Here is a 10,250-nt window from a genome sequence, read left to right on the forward strand (position 1 = left end):
GAAGGATATCGCTGCTTTAGAGGCAGTTCAGAGGAGAGCAACCAGACTTATTCCCGGTCTGAAGGGAATGTCCTACTGAGAGACTGAGGAACTTAACCTTTTCCCCCTGGAACAGAGGAGACTATGTGGGGACTTGATCCAAGTCTTCAAAATCATGAAAGGCATTGACCACATCAAACCAGAAGAGCTTTTCCAGATCAGCAGGAACACACGCACCCGGGGACACAAATGGAAGTTGGGCTTCACGGCATTCAAGACAGAAAACAGGAGACACTTCTTCACTTAGAGAGTTGTCACAATCTGGAACAAACTCCCCAGCGATGTGGTAGATGCTGAAAGTTTGGTAACATTTAAAAATAAACTGGATAGGATCCTTTGATCGCTCAGTTATTAATGGACAACAAACAAGCACGATGGGTTGAATGGCCTGCTCTCGTTTGTAAACGTTCTTATGTTCTTATATTCTTATGTACACTTGTGGACACCCAGGTATCATTTACATTTGCATGCTTGTATACACAATGATTACATAGAATACATAGACAAGCTCAGATGTCCCTTAAGGAGAATCTCAATTTGTTGTATAAAATGTACAGTTCCTTTATCACACCATGCAGACTACCAGTTGTAACCATCCAGTTGCCCATACTCCATATAACATATTTCATTGCGGATGGTTCAATGAAAATTCCTCACAGAATGGGACCACACCCACACACAGCCGCTATCTAAGAAGTGTGAAAACCTAGGCTCTCTGCTAACAGTTCAAGTCAAGAAGGGAGGTAGCATTTGGCTTGCCCACCAACTGACCTTGTATAGATGAAGAATGGCTTCCAATAAACCCCATGTTGTGAAGATACGTTTTTTCTTTTGTGTGTGTAATGCCTGGTCTCTTGTGAGTGCAGATAGATCTCCACAAATCCCATAGAAAAAAAATATTGGTCACTTCTAGTACCTTCTCAAACCATTAATAAAAACTTAGGAGATAATTGAACTGCACCATTAAGGGATTCCTTGCTGGTTATCAAGGAGCCACCATTAAATTAACTATTTTGCTTCATTTGACTTTTTAAATTGTGTAGCTTATAAAAAGTTGGAGATTTCAAGTTCCATCTATGGTTTCATACTGAACATGAACTCTACAACTGTTTAAAATAATTTAAGATCTCAGATTAGGCAAATGATTAGTTAAATTAGGGTTCAATTATATACCCCACTAGCAGAGGCGATTCTAGGGTATGTGGGGGCCCCAGGCAAAATCCCGTGAGAGCGGGGAGGGGGTTCCCATTCAGGGCCCCCCCTCAGCCCGGGGCCCCAGGCAATTGCCTAGGATGCCTACCCCCTTGCGACGCCCCTGCCCACTAGTAATCACAGAGGAATATCTATGGTTAAATGCTGAAAGAGGACTGCAGGAATAATGATTGATTATAAGTTGATTATATTATTATTATTATTATTATTATTATTATTATTATATTGAAACAAAAGACAGAACTGTGGATAACATGATTTTTATTGTCCAAAAGCTCCAAGAAAAATGTTGTAGTCAGGACCAAGATCTCTGTTTAACCCTTGTAAGGCTTAAGACTGAGGCTTACACACTTTACAAGAGATGGCCCTTAGAAACTTATTGTCAGTTGTCCAGCTAAGTCTATCATTATGACCCTACAATTCCAGAATTGGATAAAGGCACAAGTTATTTTTTGTTATCGTAAACACATTTTAAAGCACAGTGGTATTAACGTTTTGAATTTGCAACAACCTATTGACAACATCCACTGGTCCTGCTCCAGGAACAAACATTCCCACAGTGAATGCATTACATGTATGTAGTACATCATGTGTCCTTATTACAAATTCATGCTGTAATTCATGTGCAATCCATCATAGTAATATCCTATGTACTAGTTTTGCAAAAATGTGTAATGGGAGGAAACAGCTCTCATATCAACCACAGCCAGCAGCTCTGTTTAAGAACTTTCTGATCTTCTTGCTGCTGTATCACAGAATTATACTGCCTGGAGGGGAGGCAACCATTAGGCCTAGGCCTTAAGCTGTGGACCCCCAGAAATTTATTTTTTCCTATAACAATCTGCCATCCTATAGGGGTTTTTGTATTTCTCTGCTCTGTGTCTAATTGTTTATTTTATTTTATTGATTTTGGTTTATTTATTTGTTTTTTGTTTCTCTGTTTTCAATCTGTAAAGCTTTCTGTTGATTGACTGATTGACTGATTGATGTAGACAATTAAAGAGACAACACTGCTCACTCATAAAGGGATGTGGGTTTCCATATTGTGCAAGTGGTGTTGAAGAGTCATGATGTCTGCAAAAATCTGTTATGTTGTGACATAATTGCAGAATTCTGCTTTCTGTTTGTATAGAGTCTGAAATCCTGGGGCAGTTACTGTTTTGTTATAATTTTCTAGAAGAAATATAGCTATGTGAACTGATATACAACTCTGCTCCAGTTGAAAATGTATATATTCACAGAAATGTATAGCATACATCATTGTCATTGGTATCACAGTACTCAGGAGGCATGGGGAAATGTGCTGCCCCTAGTGGTAACTTAATGAAAGCAATGCTGAGCAAGATGGCATACACAACAGAGCAGCTTGAGGATTTTCAGGACTGAGTTTTGTCTAATCGATTTCCTGCACGTTTTGCGTATGGATAGTCTAGGCCACCATACTCTGCAGAGTATGACTTCTTCTTATGGGGTTTTCTTAAGGATACTGTTTACAGAAAGAATCCACACACAGTTCAAAAACTGGAAAAATGAACAACTGTGAACTGCGTCAATGAAGAAACTCTGGCTGTAGTAATGAAACATTTCCTAAGGCGACTACAGAGTGTTTTGGATGCTGATGGTGCATATATTGAAAATGTTTTCACATGACTTCCACTCTTCCAAGACTGCTCAGTTCAGAGACACCAAACTCAATGATGCAGGTCATCTATTTTGGAAAAATATATACAATTAAAACTGGAGCGCCTTTTTGGAAAGACCCTGTAGGTTTAACAAGTAGGCTTGGATCAATTATTTTTAATTGAATCATGTTAAAACAAAATTGAGTGCATTGAGGAAATAAAGAATACAATTCAGCTGATGTAATTTACTGTCAAAAATACAAACAGGAACAGCTTTTCAAACTATTGTTGTTTCTCTACAGAAAAATAAAGATTAATATCCAAAACATGTTTAAGTTACAAAAATAACAAATACAAGATGTTTACTTTCTAATTCTTTCTCATAATAAGAGCTAAGTAAAATAAAATAAATCCACCAGCATGTTTTACAGACTTTGGTTCAATTCGAATGGTTGGCAGTCACTTGTACTGCTGTGAACCACTGACTCAAATACAAATCAGAAAATGAAGCTGTCATGTTATCATGCCAATATACACTCACCTAAAGGATTATTAGGAACACCATACTAATACTGTGTTTGACCCCCTTTCGCCTTCAGAACTGCCTTAATTCTATGTGGCATTGATTCAACAAGGTGCTGAAAGCATTCTTTAGAAATGTTGGCCCATATTGATAGGATAGCATCTTGCAGTTGATGGAGATTTGTGGGATGCACATCCAGGGCACGAAGCTCCCGTTCCACCACATCCCAAAGATGCTCTATTGGGTTGAGATCTGGTGACTGTGGGGGCCAGTTTAGTACAGTGAACTCATTGTCATGTTCAAGAAACCAATTTGAAATGATTCGACCTTTGTGACATGGTGCATTATCCTGCTGGAAGTAGCCATCAGAGGATGCGTACATGGTGGTCATAAAGGGATGGACATGGTCAGAAACAATGCTCAGGTAGGCCGTGGCATTTAAACGATGCCCAATTGGCACTAAGGGGCCTAAAGTGTGCCAAGAAAACATCCCCCACACCATTACACCACCACCACCAGCCTGCACAGTGGTAACAAGGCATGATGGATCCATGTTCTCATTCTGTTTACGCCGAATTCTGACTCTACCATCTGAATGTCTCAACAGAAATCGAGACTCATCAGACCAGGCAACATTTTTCCAGTCTTCAACTGTCCAATTTTGGTGAGCTTGTGCAAATTGTAGCCTCTTTTTCCTATTTGTAGTGGAGATGAGTGGTACCTGGTGGGGTCTTCTGCTGTTGTAGCCCATCCGCCTCAAGGTTGTACGTGTTGTGGCTTCACAAATGCTTTGCTGCATACCTCGGTTGTAACGAGTGGTTATTTCAGTCAAAGTTGCTCTTCTATCAGCTTGAATCAGTCGGCCCGTTCTCCTCTGACCTCTAGCATCAACAAGGCATTTTCGCCCACAGGACTGCCGCATACTGGATGTTTTTCCCTTTTCACACCATTCTTTGTAAACCCTAGAAATGGTTGTGCGTGAAAATCCCAGTAACTGAGCAGATTGTGAAATACTCAGACCGGCCCGTCTGGCACCAACAACCATGCCACGTTCAAATTTGCTTAAATCACCTTTCTTTCCCATTCAGACATTCAGTTTGGAGTTCAGGAGATTGTCTTGACCAGGACCACACCCCTAAATGCATTGAAGCAACTGCCATGTGATTGGTTGGTTAGATAATTAGCATTAATGAGAAATTGAACAGGTGTTCCTAATAATACTTTAGGTGAGTGTACAATCTAAGCATAATGGCTGTTACCATGGAGCTCAGGCAAACCAGGTAGTGGAGCCTTCATTACAATATCATAGGGCACCCCATAAAGTAAAAACAATTACCCAAAGACATATGCTTTCAAATTGACCTTCCTTTTTTCTACCTTTTTTCAGACAGTGGACTTGTATGAATAAATGGTGGCAGCATGCTTGAGAATGTATCTGATCTCAGTAGCATCCCATGATTTAATTCTGTGTGGTAAACATGAAATAGGAAACTCAGACGCAATCTGAATGTGTAAATGGGGCAGTGATGTGTGTAATTGGTTCTGGAGGTGGAATATAAAAGCTGGGTAGGTAGTTTGTTTGTTTGTTTGCATTTTTGAGTTGCGGTTTGAAAACTGGACCATTTCTGGGGTAAAGGAGGTGACCTATTTTCAAAAGCATATTTTTTAATATAGATTAGATGCATTGTTAGAAAGGTACACTTTATTAAAATTGGTTTTGATAAGGAAAACACACAAATTAAAGCAAATTAGCAGCAAGGGTTTTACTTGTGAACCCAGCAAAATTACAAAAAGGATTCAAGTCATTATTATCATAGCATCTAAACTATGCTTTTTCTTCACATCCATCCTCTGGATGAATGTTAGTAGCTTAGTCTGCACTATTTTATTTCCATAAATCCGAGTTGTAAAATCCAGACACTGTCTGAAATTTATGACTGTTTCCTTGAACAGTTTTGGTTGATGCCAGGGCTTTTTTTTCTTTGTTCAACAGCTTAGCCAAAGCACTGCAGACAACTCAAGAATATCCTGCATCTGTCGCCCTTATCCACAACAATTGTAATCCACATGAAATGAATGTTTAAAGTTAAAGGTGCAGGAGGGAGGACTAAGTATTATTTTGTGCATTTACTGTATTTGAGAAAAGGCAAACATTAAAATACATGCAGGCTTAACAGGAATAAAATAAAATGGAAGAAGGCTGTTATTTTTCATGTACCACTTGGTGGAGCCAAAGACTAGCTTCTTCTTGTCTTTTTCCCACCATTTCTGGATGTGTTCACTGATATGACGCATTTCAGGAGCTTTTTAATGTATATAATGAAACGTGGAGGTTTATTTATACATTGCAACAATAGGAGACTTAAGCTCCACATCAGTACAATTACATACATGTCAACATAAAAAACACATTTAGTTTAAAACCTTAACACTTGTATCTGAATTATAATATACAAAGCAAACACAATGTTTGATATATTTACTGGTCCTATTCTGATCTCATCATTCCTGCACATCTGAGGAACAAGAGCTTGTTTTTGTACAGCAGGAACTCCAATCCAAACACAAAACCATGTAGTGTTGTGCAGGTGTCGTACCCTGCCATATTGAAATGTGCGGATACAAACATAACACCATTGTTCGGTTCACCCACTACCCATTTCTCTCCTTTTTATAAACATCAGCCTTCTGTCTGGTGCACAAAGCCAAGGTGACGCACACTACAGCGCATTTTTTAGTCACGTGTTGTGATTGATGTTGCTTTGCATACATCTCATCTGTGTGTCAAGACTTCTCATTGAAAAATGACTGGGGTCTGCACTTCCCCTTAGTAAGCTGTGATGGTAATCTTATACTCTTTAAATGCAAATAATACTACAACAAATAAGGCATGTATCCAGTTTGATTCCAATAAACATTTTTATTCACTTTATTTTGAAAATGAAATAAAGAATAGGCTGTAAAACAGAGAACTTTAAGTATTCTAAAGAAAATCAATTGGAAATTTGTATTTTGAGGCTTTTACATTCGATGTACAGAATATAAACACAACAGCACCAATACTTGAATGAATACTTATTGAAGCCACTATAAATGGACGCTGATATTTCCTCCGTGCCATGTACTACACAGCGCTTGATGAATTTGCTACATTATTGTTGTAACTTAAACATCTCATTTCTTTATACTGTATGAGCCTGCACACTTCTTCAATAAATATAATATGTTGAGCTCTCTACCAGTTCTTAGGCCCTAGGCAGGGGGAGAAAAAAGCAAGTCAGCACATTTAATGATGCTGGGGAGAAAAGCTATTCAGTATCAGTAGAAAATGGATTACACATTTATTTTTATAAGGTAATAAAAATACAGAAATTAATCATTTTAATCTTTTACATATTCTTTGGGCTTTCATAGTTTCCACAAGCTAAAGTTGCATTAATTAATCTATATTACAAAGGGCACAAGTTTAGAGTATTCACATTACACCCAGCTTAGTTAAAGTGTTTTATGCAAGGATGCAGCTGCAGATGGCATAATTGTATTAATAATATGCAGCTTTATGTGTTCCCCTTTGTTTTGGTACATGAGTCACCTGTATATTAATCACCATCATTACAACTACTACTACTACTACTACTAAAAAGATTGAAGTGGATGACTCAGTGCAGTTTATTTACTGTACTTAGTTTTGTACTCTGTCTCTGCAGAGGTAGGAGATCAATTAAGTCAGCTTCCTTAAGTAATACTCTTGTTCCATTGCAACACTGAATACAAAGCTTCCTAAGCGGCGGAAACCAAAAATGCAGAGATACCTGGATAGGATATGACCTTGTAAAATCCTGAAAAGCAAAACACAGAAAACAACTTTATTTGCACACTTCCTGTAAAACACTAAAACAGTTTTCTCTGTTTCCTGTACAATCTGAGATTACCCGTGTCTTGCTTAAACCTGATGACATGACCTGTTACTCTTTCCATGTGCTGAAACAGGGAACACGGCAAGGTTCATGGCTGGAATGTTTAATCCTGAGAGATCGTGACCCCCTCCAAATGTCCGTTTACTTTAAAGAGGGGTGCACGTATAATATATTTAATGTACATTCAGAAAGGAGCTGTCCAACTCCAATGGGAGCATGATTTAATGCTACAGAAAACCCTGCACTTCTAAGGGTCAGGGGCTGGTGTTTTCATCTAAATAATGTATCTGGAATGAATACTGCATGGGCAGCAGTGGGAGGGGGGAGTCTAGAGCAGTTGAAGACGAGACACATTGTTCAACCAGTCTGTTTGAAATTAAACCTCTAATTCCCCAGCTCATTGCTTTGGCAACTCAGAAGCACAATTAGAATGAATAAGCCCTACTGTGTGCAAGTGTGAAATCCATTCGTGTGGAAGTCGATAAACTGTCTGACATTTCCCTTCTCTTCATTGAGGCAAACTGTTACAATCGCATGATCGGCCTCGGGCCCACGAACCACAAGGTAAGGATTGAGAGTTCAGAAAAAACACTCGAAAAGGAACTCATACTTATTCCGCTGATTCTCAATCATCCATCCAGCCATATATCTATCTATCAATCAATCAATCTATCTACGTGGCCAAAAAAGAAACAGCACACTTTATTTTGTTCTTCTATATGTCTTATACAGTAAATAAATCTCAAATACAATCTACATATTCCTCTGCCATTATTTATTTGTTGTTCTACATCCTTTGTGCATTTGTGTGTGTGTGTGCGTCTGTGCTCTGTGTTGTGTGCTAGACTTTATGTTTAGATTGTTATTCCCAATGCATTCTACCCATAGAGTACAAAAAATGCTTCCAATAAGACTTCTCAAAGCCAGCTGTGAGGAAGTATATTACTGTGGCTCAAATAAAATCTCAGAACCGAAGCTGACCCCACAAAAATCCTGTGCAGCAGGGGCATGGTTCCTCAAAAAGCTATTTCAGAAGCTATTTTACTGTATATAGTTAATAAAGACAGGGAAGGCAAGATATCCGGACCGAACATGCACCAGAAGCACAGAATGTAAAATGCAATGTCTTTATTCAAGGAAGCAAGCCGTTACACTGCCCTGTTAAATAGACCCATGTGACCTTTGACCTATTCCAAATGGAATAATTTCCAGGAGTAGAATTTGTTTGTTTTGTGTGTCCTGCCGCTGGTATCGATAAACACAGTATGTAATTGCTGTAATCGACAAGTTGCAATTTGCTCAAACTTAATTCGTACAAGAAACCACAGGATCCCCTGCCCACCTACTGTGTGTATTGGCATGGGTTTCTATGCATGAGGAACTGTAATTTTTGTAGTGTATTGAGTGAGATTGGTGGAGCATTTCTATTTTAATTTGATGAGAGAAAAATGTTGTGAATGAAGCATATTGCCAATTATTATACAATACTCCTATTGGGCTTCTAAGATTCAAAGGTTTGTGTCAGCTTACACAATTGTGGTGTTCCTTTTCATGTTTTCTTGTATATATGTTTCCTAATTACCACTTTGTATCAGACAGTTGTGTTCTGTTAAATTACTGCAGTGGGTAGCCAAAGTGATTTAATAATTTTAAACCTGAAGCTGGTGCCTGCTAACAAATCTAGATCTAAAAATACTCTCCATCATGTATAGCCACTCGATGTGATATACAAGATTAATTGAATGACTCTAGGAGACTTGGATGCTCTTGGATATAGATAGATATTTTTGTAGCATGAGTTGTGACACTGCAGTGCAATAAGACCTCAGCAAACACCTCTGACTCTGATTTCACCTTTATTTAGCATTTTATTGCTTTGAGGTTTATGGCGTTCCTTAATTAAATCCGATGGAAATGCAATATGTTATTTTTGAAGTGTGCTGGAGTGTTTTCCTGCCGTGATATGGCTTTTGGTACACTGCCTCAATTTTGTGAAGGGGTTATGATGTCATCATAAGTGATTTTGAAATCTAGAAATGCAATTAAATTCAAGAAACTAAAACAAAAGTATTGTGCCTCTTTATCTTTTTCTGTTAGTACTTCAATTGCATGATGTGACTAAAATAGGCCAGGGTGTATATTCTGGGATTTCGTCTGATAGAATTTGTGGCAATAACTATTTGTATTAAAGTAAAACAACACAACAACACAAACCAAATCCAGACAGTATCCTGGCAAGAAGAAGAAGAAGAAGAAGAAGAAGAAGAAGAAGAAGAAGAAGAAAAAATAGACAGAAATATTGTTAGGAAATCTAAAACCGATTTTTGTTTGACAAATAGCTTAATGTCTGTTGTATCCAGAGTAGCTCAGAGAAAGCAAATAAAAAGAAAATTGGTAATGAAAATATTTGTATCCATTTAAACACTGGTAAGATTTTGTACAGAACAATTACAAGGGGAATATCAGAGAAACAACCGGGTCAAACAAAAAGACATATATCACTGCACTGGAAAACATAAAAAACACACACAAAAACTATAAAAACCTCAACCCCAGTGGAAGCTGTATGCGGGGGAAAAGGCATAAACAGGCATTTATTTTTATTTTTAACTATTATATTATTATTTAGGGGGGGGGCAGTTTTTCATTATCCCAATCTTTTTTCAATATCATGTAGCTATAGTAACCATGCTTTACAGTGAAACAGTTTGATAGTTATCAATCACTATACATCACTTCTTCACCGAAGGAAAAGGGGAATTATATACAAATATTTGATGGTTAGTCGAAGGGAGCTTGGGCATTGATCAAACAAAGGAAGTCTTATCCTCTGACTTGTACTGAGTTTCTCTCTAGCTCCACTGTAGTTTCTGATTTTCTTTCCCTTCACACACAATCAAATCAAAGCGACTGCTTTACACCACAACACAGTTTTCT

Source organism: Amia ocellicauda, chromosome 11 (genome assembly GCF_036373705.1).
Source record: "Amia ocellicauda isolate fAmiCal2 chromosome 11, fAmiCal2.hap1, whole genome shotgun sequence".
Lineage (NCBI taxonomy): Eukaryota > Metazoa > Chordata > Actinopteri > Amiiformes > Amiidae > Amia > Amia ocellicauda.